This window comes from Ursus maritimus, unplaced genomic scaffold (genome assembly GCF_017311325.1).
Source record: "Ursus maritimus isolate PB19 unplaced genomic scaffold, ASM1731132v1 scaffold_4, whole genome shotgun sequence".
Classification (NCBI taxonomy): domain Eukaryota; kingdom Metazoa; phylum Chordata; class Mammalia; order Carnivora; family Ursidae; genus Ursus; species Ursus maritimus.
Window position 1 is genome coordinate 20,641,696 of NW_024426552.1, and position 18,692 is coordinate 20,660,387.

An 18,692-nucleotide genomic window follows, 5' to 3' on the forward strand; every position below is an offset into this window, starting at 1 on the left:
TTTCTTTCTTTCTTTCTTTCTTTCTTTCTTTCTTTCTTTCTTTCCCAATATACTTAATGTTTAGTGGTATATTACTTTCAGGTGTACAGTACAGTGATTCAACAATTACATACATTACTCAGTGCTCATCACAATAAGTGTACTCTTAATCCCCTTCACCTATTTCAACAATCCTTTCATTCCCTCCACTCTGGTAGCCACCAATTTTTTCTCTATATTTGACTCATCTTTTTGGTTTGTTTGTTTATCTTTTTTCCATGTTTGTTTTGTTTCTTAAAATTCCACATATGAGTGAGATCAAATGGTATTTGTCTTTCTCTGACTGAGTTATTTCACTTAGCATTATACCCTCCAGATCCATTCATGTGTGGCAAATGGCAAGGTTTCATTCTTTTTTGTGGCTGAGTAATAGTTCATTACATATACATTTCATAATATATTACATATTTCAATATATATAGTATATATCCCAATATGTATTTATATATTATATATTTCAATATATAGTATATATTCCATTATATATCTATATATCTATTATATATAGATAGATATAGACACACACAGACACACACACAGAAACACACACACACACCACATCTTCTTTATCCATTCATCCATTGATGGACACATGGGTTGACTCCTAATTCATCTATTGTAAATAATGCTGCAATAAACATAGGGATCTATATCTCTTTTGGATTTGTATACTAGGCTCTTTAACTGTTGTTTTACATAATGCTCGTGAAGCTTATTTTGTCTTGCTATGCATAATAATTATGCCATATATATATACACATATATATACATATATATGTGTATATATATATATATACGTATATATGTATATATATATAAATATATATATATAATATATATATATATTTAAACTCTATCAAATAGACTTCAGTGCCTTTCCTCTGTTAATGCTTTATATTATTGACTTTGCTTCCCAGGTCTAGACATATTAAAAAAATATTATATTGCCACATAAGATGGAGACATTAAGTCCACTGCTCCCATGTATATGTAAATTCTCACTCCACCCAGGGACTAACAGGGTAAATTTCACTGACTTAACTTTACTGGGAGTTATCATTAAGTTTAACTACAAGGGGCACCTGGGTGGTTCAGTTGGCTGAGCATCTGCCTTCAGCTCAGGTCATGATCTCAGGGTCTTGAGATCTAACCCTGCATCGGGCTCCCTGCTCAGTGGGGAGTCTGCTTATCCCTCCCCCCTGCTCATGCTCGCTCATGCTCGCTTATTTAATAAATAAATAAATAAATAAATAAATAAATAACATCTTAAAAAATGTTTAACTACAACATGGGCGTACTCTTCTCCTCTCTACTTCCCTTCTTGCTACCAATTGCCCAACAAAATTTTCTTTGAGCTTTATATACCATTATATAGGGTTTAGTGTCATTGGCTACTTGTTCTCATACCTAGTCCCACTCGGAAAAAAGGAGTTATTTGGAAAATGTTCAAGGAAAGGAATGTGTAAGCACAATATACTCTTTAATTACCAATTAATCTATGGCAACATTGCTCAGAAACAAAGGTTTCTTGGCACACTACTTTGTCACCATCACTTGTGAGTTTATAGCAAGTAATTTATTTCTAACGACAAGAGGAGTAATGTAATTTATACAAAGCTTATTAATAAAACAGAACATATTAAAAACTTCCAAATAATGTTATTCTTAATTGCTTTCTGATGTGTTTTATTAAATTGAAGAATTGGTGCTAACTGCAAATTTGATGACAACCAGAATCTACCCTTTTGATATTACAGCTATACAGAGTGACAGTTCAAAAACATAGTAAATAGCTTCTTGTTCTATGAAATTCTACAGTGATTTATTTTTTTCTGAAATAATCTTAGTTTGCACATGGGAATGACTGTTCTGTGTCTGAGCCACACAATCCTAGTTAGAGGTAAAAGAAATGAGACTCACTGGGCTTGTGGTATTAGTCTTACTTTGAGCTGTCTTCTTATAGGCTGGTTTTCTGAATATTTATTAGATAATTTTAATAGCTCCCAGTTGTACTTGTGAAATTTATGTATCCAAACAGCTGTAAGTTGTCTGACGGTGTGATTGTATCTACAGTTTAAATAATTGTTTAATACCAAATAACTTATTAAATCATATAGGGAACACATCAATATTTTTCAAACATCAAATAGAGAGTAAGAAAGAAAAATCTCTGATTAACTCATTATAAAGAGATCAGAATTCAAGTCTGAAAATTCCTCAGCTAGTTGGTCAATGGGGAATACTTGAATGTTCATGTGTTACATTTATAATACATTTAACTATAGAGTTGGAATAACTGAGTGAAAAATAACATGAATAAGGTATTGGGGGGGGAAAGGCATCCTATTCAACAGAAACATATTGGCACCTAATTTGTACAGCTAATTGTCCAGGTGCTAGTGAGCAAGCAAGTTTCCTTATCTCTTAGAGGTTATGGAAATGTATAAGTCTTTTCAAGTGTGATTGGCATTATAGTATAGTCTTCCTCTCTACACATGTAATGTAGAGGACCCCAAGTAGAAAGTCGTTCAAATAACTGTAGTGGGAGCAAAACACGAGAAAAGTAATCTAGGCAGATGGCACAGCGTGTCTGTAGTCCTCGTCTGAGAGACAGCATGGTATACACAATGACTGAGCAAGAGCGACAGTGATGAATGACAGGTTGAAAAATAGGCTAAACTGGAGGTCCAGTTCAAATTTTACTAAGGAGTTTGGAGATATTATTCTAGGGCACTGTGAATCCATGGAAAGTTTATAAATAAATACAGAGTATTATCATTATTGATTTGGAAAGGAAGAGTCTGGCTACACCTGTGCATCTCACAGATGGACACGAGTGAAGCAAGGGTATCAATTTGGAAGAAAGAGATGATAATGACTTAGATTACAGTGACAGTAGATTGATAGAAGTAGCCAGATTATGTAGATATTTGGAGATACAACTGCTATGATTTGGGCTTAGATGTTAGGATTAAAAGAATGAAAAATTGTTTAATGTTTATTGCTCTACATAAATGTATCAAGTACTACTGAAAAGTCAAGTTAACGATCGACAGGAAGGTTCACTGAATTTTGAAACAGGAAGGAGTACATCATAGGCAACCTTATAATGATAATGTGTCAAATCACATGTGGAAGAATCATGTGTTTTTACACCAGTATGTCCGTCCAGTCAGGTTTTGGTGAAAAGAGACTCTATGGGAGTATGGTTTGGAAAAGACACAACAGAAATGAACTTCCAGAATTCAGCGGGGGTAGGAACATCCTGCTGTGATAGCAAACCTGACTGGGAGGCATTTAACCACCTGAACCTGGATTGGCATAATTATGGTTATTATACTTAACAGAAAGGCAAGCTTAACAAGCAATTATCTGCAAATGGTCTTTTCTGGTCTCTCCAAAGTGATCATAATCATCATATATGGCTTATTTCAAAACATTTCTAATATCTTAATTTTACTGCAGAAACACTAAATCAGAATACTTCTTAGTGAACCTGAGAATATATATTTTCCAGAAGTTTCTTTTGACTGGGCAAATTTAGAAAATATTGGTATAGTTCATAAAGATCCCTTGTTATGTGTAATCACGATGGATCTAGATATTAAACTGACGAAACAGTAAATTTTTATTTAGCTTCTCTGCCATTTTTTTTTTCTTTTGACTTAATAGAGTAAGTAAAGCATGTGTGACATATCTAGGTCTCCTATGGATGCTAAGCAATTGCTAGTAGGAGATTTTTGGAGCAAAGCCAAAGTAACCTCAGATACTCACTTGAAGGAAAGTTATGTTTAAAGCCATAGAGCTTCACTTGAGACTGAACATCCGGCTGTGAAACTTTGGGTAATCTAGGATGCATGGTGTTCATAAGGAGACTGATGCTTTCTAATCTTCCTCACCACAAAGTAGGTCTTCCCCCCATCAGTATTATGTTATGAATTGTGTGTAATCTGGACGTGGCAATAACTGAGAATGTACTAAAGTTCTATTAATGTGTACCTCTAATCCTTGTGCTCCTATTTCTCTACCGCTACAAGTTATCTCTCAGTTCAAAATTGATTCTCTCGAGTTTTACTTCATTGCTTAGAAATGACAGGAAAAAAAAAACCCAAACATTCTGAATTACAGATGGTTCTGAATGATATACTTGCACTAGTTGGAAGTCGATGATTTTGGAATCATACCGAAAAAGAGAAATTCTACATTGATCAACTTTTGTCTGCTTTTTCTGGAGTTCCATTTTTCTCCATCAAATTATTTTTGTTTTAACTGCCCCTCTACTAACATAGAAATGTGAATTTCTAAATCACATATAGTAGATCACATATAGTGATGACATGCTGTAATTAACATCCCCAACTAGGACACGAGAAAGAATAAAACAAGAAAAATATGTTCAGACCTCTGAAGTAATAGTCTTGGTTGCTCCTTGCTTATGCGTTTTTAAAAAATGAAAGTATGTGTAGGCAGGGAGTGAAGGTAGGTGGGAAGGAAACACTTAGTTATTGGCAGTGTTTCTAACTTTTTCCCCTGCAGATATTAAAATACATAGGTCTTTATGTATTTGGTGGAGGGGGTTGTTGTTGTTTGTATTTTTGTATTTTACTTTTCTTGGCTTATTGTTAGGAGTTCTTGCTCTAGTTGATAATGTAGTTGAATTAGGAAGAACGAAAGTAAGCTACCTGTAAGTTATTCAGTGTAACTTAGAAATCATATATGATAACATATATATGTTATTAATATAATATATAGTGTGTGTATAATAACATCTATATATGTTATTTTTGCAGCATGGATGCTTTATTTGAGATGTTCCCATCTGTGCTCTGGTCATTTCCTAAGTGCTTTGGATTTGCTGATGGCCAAGCTCTACACATTTTTTCCTCCACAAGAGGCATAAATATTGTTTGGAGAAATTGGTTGCAGAACATTTTATACGCTGACAGAGTTACAGACTAGATGATATCTTGGGTCCTTGACAGGAAATAATTGCTAGCAAAATCATGTGGTGTAATACTGTTTATGTTCCTATTTCTAGTGTTATTATTATTTTTTTAAAATTTATGTTCCAACTCATTCTAAAATCATTTGAGGTGCCTTATAAAAAACAGCACAATTTTTGTAAAACCACAGACTTTCTCTCAGTTAAAAACACAAATAATCAAAGAAAAAAAGGAAAAGGGGGAAGGAAAAATGTATGTTACAAAAACACAACAGAGAGAAGTGAATTTAAAAATTTAAGTATTTTTTACTTTAACTTAAAGAAAACACATGTACTCTATATATCTCATAGAACGAATATGATTTCATTTTGAAAAATAAAAATTATACAGCTTGCCTTTTTTTTTTCTTACCCTAATTGATGGTCTTGTATATTTGCGAGGAGATAGACTAAAGCTTTAACTGTGGGTAGAGGTGGAATGTGTCTCAGAGAGCTCCTCCAGAGCTGCATCCCAACTTCAATAATCTTGTTAATATGCTAGTAAGATTTGTTACATGAGCTCAGTTCTGTTTTCAGCTTTAGCATTTTATTAGGTCCCGCTTGGAAATATTACTCGATACAAAAATCATCATGTGTGAAGTTTGAGAGGTGAATCCAAGATAATATAGGGGAATGAAAACAAATGGGGAAGTAAGATAAAGGCAAAAGAATGATAAAAAGGCATTGATGAGCACTTTATTGCTATGGCTAACTGGACCTTTATCCCACTGGGAACCTCTGGGAAACAGCATGGAGCACAGAGCATAGAGAAAGTAGAGGTATTTATCCACCAACTCAAATGTATCCTTGGCTGAGTGCTATACCCAGGGGTGTTAATTACTGGCAGTGCTCATCTATCTCACCTCTGTTCCTAATACGGGTATAGAAATGTATTTGACTTTGAGTCTAGGATTTTAAATTTTGTTTTTCTTAGTACCTCCAAAATTATAAATCCTGCTTGGGAAGGCAATTTTTTTTGTCCTTTTGAAATCTCGTTTTGAGAAATTCCATTTGACCATCATACCTTGGGTTAAAATATATGGCATTCTGTTTTCCAAATTTTATACTGCAAAATGGAGCTGTATTATATTAGCCATAAAATGATTTTTAAAAATTATTATATCAAGGCACGATTAAAAACATATAGAAGAATGAATTAGAGAAATGAAGGAAATATTAGGGAATTAGCCCACAATAACTATTGTAAAACATTTATTTTATTTAAAATTATTTTATGACTAAAATCGCTTCTCGACCTTTTGGCTAAGATCAAGTGTAAAATTATTTTATGACTAAGACATGACACTGAAAACATTATAATGATGTTTTTATTTTAAAATAATTTCTATTCATCTCCAGTAAAAGTATCACCGAAGTGAAATGTATACAAAGAAAATTGTACATATATAATTTGTATAGCTGGATGCATTATCACAAAGTAAACGCACTACATGATAAATACTCAAATCAAGAGATATACATTAATATTATCAGAACCTCAAAAATATGCAATGTGTCTCATTCCAGGTAATACCACGACATAACTTAGACTTCTAACAACATAGATTCTTATTGCTATTTTTGAAATTCATATAAATAAAATACTAAAATATATATTCACTTATAGTTGTTTTCACTAGACAATAATGTTTTTAAGATCCATCTGTGTTATTGTATAGAGATGTATCATCATTCCTTGTCCTTGCTATTTAGTATTTCATGCTATAAATAGATCAGTATTTATTTAACCATTCAGCGGCGGATAGATAACAAAGGTATTTGTGCATATTTCTGATAATACACTTATGAATAGTGCTGCTTCAGAGATATGGTGCATTTGTTTTGGTTAATACATTCTCATTTGTATTGAGAATAAATCTGGATGTGAAATTGCTGGGTCCTAGGTAATGCTAATATTGATTTTAAGTAGATACTTCCAATTTTCCAAAGCAGTTGTAGTAATTTATACACTCACTAGCAACGATGTGAATCCCAGTTGCTCAGTAATTTTTTTTTCATGTTTCAAGTTTTTATTTAAGTTCTAGTTAGTTAACATATAGTGTAGTATTGGTTTCAGGAGTAGAATTTAGTGATTCGTTACTTGCATATAACACCCAGTGCTCGTCACAACAGGTGACTTCCTTAATACCTATCACCCATTTAGTCCATCCACCACCCACCTCCCTTCCAGCAGCCCTCATTTTCTTCTCTATCGTTAAGAGTCGGCTTTTTGCTTTGCCTCTCTTTTCCCCGCTATGTTCATCTGTTGCTTCTTAAATTCCACATATGAGTAAAATCATACGGTATTTGTCTTTCTCTAACTGGCTTATTTTGCTTAGCATAATACATTCTAGCTTTACCCATGTTGTTGCAAATGGCAATATTTCATTCTTTATTTTTGTCTGAGTAATATTCTTTTTTTTTTTTTTAAGATTTTATTTATTTATTTGACAGAGATAGAGACAGCCAGCGAGAGAGGGAACACAAGCAGGGGGAGTGGGAGAGGAAGAAGCAGGCTCATAGCAGAGGAGCCTGATGTGGGACTCGATCCCAGAACGCCGGGATCACGCCCTGAGCCGAAGGCAGACGCTTAACCGCTGTGCCACCCAGGCGCCCCATGTCTGAGTAATATTCTAGTTGCTCCATAATTTAGCTAATACTAAGTATTGTCAGCACTTGTCATTTTAAACTTTGCAAGTATTCCATGGAATTACATTTTAAAGTATTAAATAAGTCAAGCAACATTAAAAATGTGCTTATTGGCCTTTTAGATGTCCTTTTTTGAAAATTGCCCATGTAAATCTTTTGCCTGTTCTTTTTTAAATTAAATCCAATATTCCTATTTCTTTATTATATCCACAACCTTTTTCAGATGTGTATATTCACAAATACATTCTTTCAAAACTCCTTTTCCTTCTTTTTTACTTTCTTAATGATACCTATTCGTGAACATAATTTCTTAATTTTAATGTAGTATGATTTATCATTTTTTTTTCCTTTATGGTAAATACTTTGTCCATGCTAAGAAATCTTTACCAACTGCATCATAGTTGTAAATATATATTTTTTTTGTTTTTAAGTAGAAGTATCTATTTTTATACAGCTTACATTTAGAAATACTAACTTTCCTAAATTGATTTTTTGATTATAGTGTTGGGGAATGTTTAAGAATCATTTTGGTTCTATTTAATCAGCCAAGCACAATCTATCGAAAGGACTATCCTTTCTTTACTGCACATGAATGCTGGCCAACATTGTCCCAAATCAGATGACCTTGCACTTGTGGATCTAGTCCTACTCATTACTGTGTTCCACAGGCCTACTTGCATATGTCTACAGAGAGCTGCAGTAATATTTCATATGTTATTCCTACTTCATCTACCATCTTCATGTATCTCTCTTTTACCTAAGACAAATTATTAACCTCATAATCAAACAATGTGACCATAATAAGACCCAATAATGAGCTGAGACAATATCAATAAACATTATATTAAATGCGTGAACCTAGATAGCATAAATTTAAAAGTCCCAAGAACAATCAAGAAATAGATAAAAAGGCACCTACCAGAAATAAAGTAATAGTGAACACAAATTAGAAAGAATAGCTCAATTTTAGAGATAATTTAATGTTGAAATAAGCATATTTTTTGATGCAAAAAACTTCACTTAAATACAGAACTATATTTTTGGCTTTCATAACAAATTCAGAACATTGAATATACATGTACACGCATGTATATAAATACAACATATTACAAATAAATATATGAAAAATATAATAATAAAATAATGCCTTAATAATAAGACTAAGCTAAGATCTATTCTTAAAAATCACCTAAATGTTCTTTGGACCTTGAAGTAAATCTAGGACTTTGTAGCAGGACATTTTCCAATGTCCAGGACTTTTTTGTATAGCAGATGAAAATCCATGGGAGAGTGTCCAGAAGAGGTCAGTTCAGCAGGGCAGGGGTGTTCAAACCTGCACTTTCATAAGAAAGTCTTGTTTTCAGGACTGGCCTTTTGGCAACGTCTAGGAAATAAGTATAAAGTTCAAAATAATCTGTCTAATAAGAATGTTTTTGTACAGCTGAAGCCTTGGGTCACACGGTATTACTGTGCCCAGGTAGCTTATGCTAACAACGTTATGGTGAACACCTGCTTTTGCTCTAGGGGTCTGGAATCTGAATGTCTGAGGTTAATGATGCACATACTACATGCTTACATGACTTTGCAATAAAAAATCTGGACAAGGCCCAGGTGAGCTTCATTGGTTGGCAACACTTTGCTCATGTTGTCACACATCATTCTTGGAAGAATTAAGCATGTCCTTTGAGACTCCATCGGGAGCACACACTTGGATCTTACACCTGGTTTCTCCCAGGCATTCTCCATGTGCTCACCTTTTCCCTTTGCTACTTTTAAATGTAAAATAAACTGGCCCCGAGGATAGCAGCTTCTGAATCCTATCAGTCTTTCTAGCAAATTATTGATACTAATGGTGGTCTTGGGGATTTTCTATGTAGGTAATGACAAAGCATTTATCAGAATAATTACCTTCTACAATTGCCCATATTAATAAAACTAGTGAAAATCAGAATGCTGGCATATATCAGTACTGAACTACAGACAATAGAAAACAGTGAGTTTATTTTGTGCAATTGAAACAAAATTTCTCATTTCTGAGACTTGGCCCCTTAAATCAATATATTTCTGATGTATTACTCTACTAGTTATATACCCCTTGATTTATGTTTACATGATATCTATATTAATGTTTGTCTACATTTCTCTTGACTTCTGTAAGTACTATGCTCTTGAATATACCTCCATATGCAAATTGGAAATTCTAGTTAGTACAAAATAATGAAATACAAGTTAAAAGGTTAGGGTTATCTGAAAACAAGTAATGAAACTAACATTATTTCCAGATGATGTAACTGCGAATATAGGACAAAGAAACTATAAATACACTATTAGAATTAAAAGGGAATCTAGAAAATTGGTTGGATACAACTCAACTAAAAAATTGATTTCCATACATTAGCAATAACTTTTAGAAAATGAAGTTACTAAAATAATAATTTGCAATTGCATTAACCTTTAAATTCATTTTACCAAATACAAATGTAAAAAAATAAGAGCTTTATATAGAAATTTCAATACATTATGGAGAATAATTAAATAAATTCTCAAGAAAATGAAAATGCTTTGTAGATTGATTGAATAATGTAAAAATATATTTTATACTTAATTTTTTAGCTATATATTCAGTGCAGTCACAATCAACATTTCAGCAGATTCTCCTTATACAATTTAACAAAGGAATTATAAATTTTACATGGATATGAAGAGGATCAATAATAGAAAGTGAGCCTTCTATAAGAAGGGAAACAAATTTGGAGAATATAGGGCAACAAATAGCACGATTTGTTAAAAATCTAGAATAATTATATCAGTACTATCACACTTACACTGTCTAGCACTGTCTCATGCACTATTAAGGATAGACAAAGAGAAAAGTACAAAACAGAATGAAATAGAGGTACAAACAGAAACCCAAAAATATATGTTTACCCAACTTATGATAATGGTAATATTGCAAAGCAGGTTAAAATTATAATTCTTTTAGACAAATAATAACAGGTCAAATAGATATACGCATGGAAAAATATTAATCACAACCCCATTCTATACCATGTACCAAAATCAATTCTGGATGAATTACAGATCTTAACCTGAAAGTAAAACAATAAAATTCTTTGTCAAAAAATGCCAATAAGGAGGTTTGAAAAAGAAAATCTAAAAAGTTAGACAAGATATTCTCCATATAAGTAAAACAAAGGGCTTATAACAAGATATAGGTAGATAGATAGATAGATCAATAAGAAAGAAGCCTGCAATCCAATAAGAAAGTGGTAAGAGCTTTTAACAGTCACTTCACAAAAGTGTACAATGAAATAGCCAATAAGAATACCAAAAGATGTTTAACTACATTATACATCAGAGTTGATGCAAATTAAGACCACAGGAAGATACCACTAGACACATACCAGAACAACCACGGTAAGTGAAATAAACCAGGAACATAAGAATAAATACTGCCTGATTCCAATTATATATGGTACCTAAAATAGTGAAACTCATAGAAGAGCTTAGAACAGTGGTTACCAGAGGCCGGAAAGGAGCAGGAAATGAGGAGTCTTTTTTCAACTGGCATAAAGTTTCAGATATGCAAGATGAGAGATCCACTGTTCAGCATTGTACCTATAGTCAGCAGTACTGTATCATGCACTTAAAAACTGGTTGAGAGGGTAGACTTCATGTTGTTCTTACCTCCCACCAATACACATGCATACAGCAAAACAAAACAACAACTAAAAACCAAACACAAGAATGAACAGGTCTGTTATCTTGACTCCGTTGATGGCTTCACAGGTGTTTGCATATGTCCAAGCTCATCAAACTGCATATACTAAATATGTGTACTTTTTGGTGTATTTGTACTTTAATAAAGCCATTTAAAAAATTGAAAGGAAATGTCATGAGTTGGAGGGGATTTCAAACAACTGGCTCTGTCCTATATTGATTCAGGGGGATAAATTGCTGTATTACTTGGAAAAATTAGCCATGTCTGCTAATACTGAACACAATCTATCTTTTATTACAACTCCATTCCTACTTATATATACACCATAACTCGAACTTGTCACCACCCGAAGACATCAGCAATAATGTTCACAAAAACAACATTCATAACAATAAAAATGAAAATAATACAATGTTCTTCTATGGTAGAAGAGCAAATTTATATATATCCATACACTAAAATCCCATACAGTGATGAAAGCTGGTAGATGACATGTAAAATCACAGAGCATATGAAGCCTGACCCAAAAGTATAGGTTTTATATTGATCCCATTTACCAGGCAAAACTGATGATGTTAGAAGTCATGATAGTTACATGAGGTTACATGTACATGAGGTTACAATTTAAGAGTTCTGTAAGAATTCAAGAGAAGGGTTACAATTTGAGAAGGTAGTGAGGGGAAAGGGATGCCTATTATTGAATACTCTGTTTCTAAATATGAGTACTGTTTGGAAATACATTGAAGGGAATTAAGATTTATTCTGGAAGAAAACATTATTAGTCTGTAGAATGACTCTTTGAAATTATTACAGATGATGTTTCTATGTTGCAGATAACTTCCTAGCCCTCATTAGAGCGACACTGTAACAGATGAAAGGTCTTTTCATTTGGCAACTACAGATGGTGAAGGGAAATCACCTGTTAACTCTTCCCACTCATTCTCCCTTCACTTAATGTCATGCATAGAGAGGACTTCATCCTCTAAACTGAATTTGTTTTCTTTTCCTTCCTCTCACCCAAGTATGTTCCTCTTTCTGTATTTCTTTTCTTTTTAAATTTTATTTCACTGTCATTTATGAAAGCAGAGATTTTTAAAGCAAGCCTTCAAATAAATGTAAACTTTCTGTCTGCCCTACATGGCCCTGTGTAATCTGGCCCTTGCTTCTTCCTCCTCATTAAGTTCCTACCTCCTGACATTTGCTCACTCACCTATGGCCCCTTTCTCTCCTTACAGTTTTCTCCTCTCTGCCATTTGAAGCATGGCAGACGCTGTTTTTTTGAACTCGCCTGCTTTCTCTGTAGCTGGAATCTCTGTTGCCTGGCAATTTCATGATTGTTTCTTTTCCAAAGTCCAAGTCTTTCCATTTTTATCTTACATTTTTCTTCTGTGTTACTAGGTGTTCCAAAAAAGAAGTAATTCCATAAGAGCAGAGACTGTGCCAGTTAAATTTAGCTCTTTATTGTGGTATCCCCAGTTCCTAGTACACTGGATGACCTTAGAATGTAGTCATTATGTCTCTGGTGAGTTAATGAATAAATGAATAAATGTGTCTTTGACTTCTTGTTTTCTTATACTAATATCCTAGAACTAATTTAACGCTTTAATTTGCTAAAGAACAAAGAATTCTGTTTTCCAGGGGTTTTGTAGCAGAATATTGATTTTTGATAAAGTGGATTTTGTATAAAGGATTCTATATCAAAAAACCTCATTATCTCTTGCCTGCAGTAGTATATGATTCAAATTTAATAATCATAGATAACTGAACGGAGCCCATGACTAAATAATAAAAATGTGCTTTAATTATTTAATTAAATTAATAATTTAATTAAATGATTTGATCATGAATTCAGTTTTAGAAAGGACCCTACATAGTACTTATGTATATGGCTTTGAAATTAAAGATAGTCTATAATAACAAAACTGTAAAATTATATTCATTGTCATAGAACTCAAACAACACATACACACATACACACGCATGTGCATATACTCAAGGGCAAAAGAAAAGAGGTAGAAAAAAATCTATAATTTATTAGAGAGCAAAATATAGTTATAAATTGATTTCTTAAAAACATTTTTCTATTTGTTTCTTTTTTCCCCGTACATGTTCTCCTTAATGATCCTCAAAATATTTTCACTTAAAGGATTAACTGAACTTTTAATGTTCAATTTGAGTATTTATTATTTCAATGTAGCTATTACCAACTTCCACCAATATGCGAAAAATTTAAATGTATTTCCAGACTCAAAGTAATAGGTAGTTTAAATGTAGTATTGGTAAATTTAATGGTGTCTAAGAATTAGTCAATACAGACTTCATCTTCACTGGCTTCTTAAGATGTTCAAATATTGACATATTTTATTATTTTGTATAGCCATATCTACTCTTTATAATCTATATTCTTATATTATAAGGGCTAAAACTTATAAGGTAAAAGAAATAAAGTAAAAAATTACTAATAACTTTTGAATAATCAAGTAATTTTTGACAATTATTTACTGAAGTTCTTTAATTGTAAGGTGTTCAGCCCTCAGCCTCCCTTGATCTGTGGTTTGTAAGAATCCTTGCAGGTGAAATATTACTCTTGAGCAAACCCATTATCCACTAGATGGTAGTATATCCTTTCTTATTTTATAAAAAAGACAGACAATTTCAATTCTTTTAAAAATTTTAGATGAAAAGAATAGAATTACTTGCCAAAACAAGTTTAGTATTGTTTTGTGTTTGCATTGTTATTCCATTTTTTTAGTTTTGGCTTTTTCTGTATTTTTTTCCAATTTTCTGTTTTATGTTTCCTGCTTATGGAGAGTATAAGAAACTATAATGTAAATATTATGTTGTTCAGTTAATATAGATATATAGAAATATATGTAGATGTATTTAGATATGTTTCTTAATTTATAAACAGAAATTTAGGCATTTTTAACATTACAAATTGAAATATTATTTACTTTTTTCTAGTCCAATTTTAGATACCTGAATTTTATTTTACAGGAAAAACTCTATATTAAAATAAATATGAATAGAATTATTTTACTGTAAATACTATTCTTAATAAAAAGGTATTCAATACTTCAGTACCCTTAAGAAAGTGGAAAAGTCAGTTAAAATGATACATTGTTTTAGAGTGATATCACTGAGTAATAAATGCGTTCTCCCCTAGCCCTTTTCCCCAAATAAGCTGCTGTAACCCATTTAATAAGGAAGGCCAGATTATGTACATGTGGTTTTCAGTATTTATGGAAATAATACAAATTTTACATAGAATGTGCTTGAAGGTATTACTTCTTGCAATCGCTAGATTTATCCATCAAATAGATTACTTTTATGAGGCGTTGCAAAGAAATAGAGTATTGGATCTTCTTAAATGCTATTGTTGGGGTTAAAGTTAGGATAATATGTTTGGAAAGCTATTTTAGAATACCTTGTAATAAACATAATCATTGACATGGAAACCAAATTTCTGGAAATGTATTCTAAAGTATATTTATGAAAATGTGCAACAATTTAGGTACAGATAGTAATCACTATATACTCATATATATATGAGTATGGAAGTTAAAAAATCATTAATGAAAACTCATATAATGGAACACTCAAAAATCATTAAACATGTTTCTATATTAACACACAGAAATGTATGCAATATTAATCTTCATGGGAAAAAATAAAGCATTTGTTCTTTAGTCAAAAGACATGTAAAAATATTAGATTATGAGCACATATATATAAGATGAATTCATAATTTACCTTTATATAGATTTCTGCATATCTGTGTGTATACTTTATTACCCATTTAAATTATATTTTTATCTGAAAAATAAAAACATTTACATGAGCAAAAATAATATGTATTATTGCAGAGTTGGAATGGAGAATAGGTCCATATTTATAATTCTATAACAGAGACTATTAATATATTCAAATTGTACTTTGATGAAAATGTCTACAAATAAATATCATTCATTATAAAGCTAGGTGAAATGAAAAATGTAAATTTCAAGTGTTTCTTGACATTTCTTTAGGAAAAAATAATTTTAAACATATAAATAGTAAATATCCATCAAATACAAGTTGTAGAACAGTTCACAAAATCTTTTCATTTGAATTTAATTATACAAACATGTGAGGCATGACTTTTGTGATAATTGTAATAACTCTCGGTTTCTGATGACCTCATGGTCCTAATGAGTAGAAATTGGCTACCTTGGGGACTACATATAGGAATTTGCCTATGTGTATTTGATATGATAAATTATTGAACAAGAAACTTATGTAAATAAATATAGAAATGCCAGAAGTTCTCTTATAGTAACTCAAATGTCCATACATATTAATTTAATTAATGTTGTATAAAGAATAAAGCATTTCTTCAGATCATTATCAATGCTAATTTGCCTTTTAAATTGTCCAGAAAATATATTTTTCATCAATATAGCATATAGCAAATCAGAAAGTCAAAATGTACCTAATTAATCTGAATCTATAAAATCCATTACATACAGAAGCAATTGTTTTTGTGTGTATTGTTGTGTTTCAGTGGTCTTTCTTTCAATCATATCATTAAAGATTTCTTATTGAGAGCTCCTTTTGGTTATAAAGAATAGAAAAAATTCTAATTTATTATCCATGTATTATATTTGCAATAAAGGTTTCTCAATTTATACAGTTTTCTATAGTCTTCCTACGGCTCATGGGAAGATAACCCATAGATTTTGGGATGTGGGAGGGGGTACACAAAATACTTCTAATTTTTTGGGGGGCACCTGGGTGGCGCAGTTGTTAAGCGTCTGCCTTCAGCCCAGGGTGTGATCCCAGAGGATGTGGGATTGAGTCCCACATCAGGCTCCTCCACTGAAAGCCTGCTTCTTCCTCTCCCACTCCCCCTGCTTGTGTTCCTTCTCTTGCTGGCTGCCTCTCTCTCTGTCAAATAAATAAATAAAATCTTTAAAAAAAATACTTCTAATTTTTGTGGCTATAGGAAGAGATAAAAGCAGAAAGAAATAGAGAAAATAATAATTTCCATTAACACATTAGAAAAATTTTGGGGTGCCTGGGTGGCTCAGTCAGTTAAGTGTCTGGTTTGATTTTGGCTCAGGTCATGATCTCAGGGTCATGAGACTGAGCCCCATGATGGGCTCCACCTTCCTCGTGGAGTCCGCTTGAGATTCTCTCTCCTTTTGCCCCGCCTCCACTCATGCGCTCTCTCTCACACAAATAAATAAATAAAAACTTAAAAAAAAATGTTTTTACTTCTTATTAAACCTGATTTGTATTAGTTAACATATATATTATATATGTATATTCATTAATTTCCTTAGTAACACAAATCATATTTAATATGACATACATATGTAATAAATAAACATAAATATATGAACATAGTGAATCAAACAATTTAAGGAGAATCAACACCTATGTCCTCCTGAACATAGGAGATTTCTATATTTATTTGAATGTGTGTGTGCATGTGCGTGTGTTTAAATTTTGTGTAACAAAATATACAAAATATTATTTCAACATGAAAAATTCTTAAGGTATGTTACATTCTTTTTTTCATACAGAGTCTTCAAAATCTGGTATGTTAGTTATGCTTGCAGCACATCTCCATTTGGATGCTGAATTTTCATTAGAAATACTAGTGTAGTACTCAGATTTCATGCAATGTACAGTTGAGAAAGGTCCACAAACCTAAGTTAGTCCCAAAATAATAAGATGTGTGAATGTTAAGTTTTTTAAAAATTCTGTTAACTAATATGTAATATTAATAGCGTTGATTTCAGTATAAACCAATGTTCACATAATTTAGTAGCAAAGGAGTGTTTTTCTCTCCCTTCTTTCCTTGTTCCTTTAACAAAATGTAAGTGTACAATAAAGTAATGTTAACGATAGGCACAGATTTCTAGAACTCATTTTCTATGGACTGAATGTTTGTGTCCCATAAAATTCATAAGCCCTAATTGCCCATATGATGGTATTTGGAGATGTGGCCTTTTGGAGGTAATTAGATCATGAAGGCTGATGGGATTAGTGCCTGCATAAGAAGAGACTGGAGAGGGATGATGTGTCTCCAAAGTGTGAGGACATAGCCAGAAGGCAGGTGTCTGCAAGCCAGGAAAAGGGCTTTCACCAGGTACGGAATCAGAGGGCACCTTTATCTTTGACTAAACTAGCCTCCAGGACTGTGAGGAATAAAGTTCTGCTCTTTAAGCCATCTAGTCTATGGTCTTTTGTTCTAGCAGCCAGGGCTGCCTAAGACTTGGTTCTTCCTAACTGAAAGTTTGTGGTTATTGATTAGCAACCCTACGTTTCCCCTCCACCCAGCCCCTCACAACCACCATTCTACTTTTGTGTTTTAATTTATCTCATCAGTGCTTTATTAAGTGATTGTATTTTAGTTGAAATATCTCATTAAATTTATCTTTAAGTATTTGACAGTTTGGGTTTCTATGATAAATGGTACATACTTGACTTTTTTTCTTTTCAGTTTTCAATCCTTTGCTGCTAAAATATAGAAATATAATTAATATGGATTATTGACTTTGCTTGCTTTCTACAAAGTACTGAACTTACCAATTCTAGTAGCGTTTTTGTAGTTTACTGGATTTTTAAAAATAATTCTATCTGCAAAGGAAAGCAGTTCAGTTTCTTTCTTTTCCCTCTTTTTTTCTTTCTTTTTTTTTATTTAAGATTTTATTTATTTATTTGACAGTGAGAGAGAGAGAGAGAGAGCACAAGCAGGGGAACAGTAGGCTGAGCAGAGGAAGAAGCAGGCCCCCCCCAGTGAGCAGGAGCCCAACGCAGGGCTTGATCCCAGAACCCTGGGATCATGACCTGAGCTAAAGGCAGACGTTTAACAGACTGAACCACCCAGGTGACCCCAGGTTCTTTCTTTTCAATCTCTGTCTTTTGCTTCTTATTTTGTTTCTTCCTGCTTCATCGTACTGGCTGGAGTTTCCAGTACAATGTTGAAAAAAATGGCCATCCTTGTCATCTCCCTAATCAATCAGAGGGACAAGTGATCATTACTCATGATTAATTATAATTTGTGCTACTAAAAGTTTACTGACAACATATCCTCTCAAATTTGTTTGTTTGAAAAACGTTTATTGCTAGTTTTTGGAAAGATACTCTATCTGGGTACGGGGTTATAAGTTGACAGTTGTCTGGAAAAGTGTCATTGCGTTCTGTTTAATCTGCATCATGTCAAATAAGAAACATGTTTTTCATTCTTTTTTTAAAAAATTTTAAAAAGATTTTATTTACTTATTTGTATGAGAGAGAGAGGGAGAGAGAGAA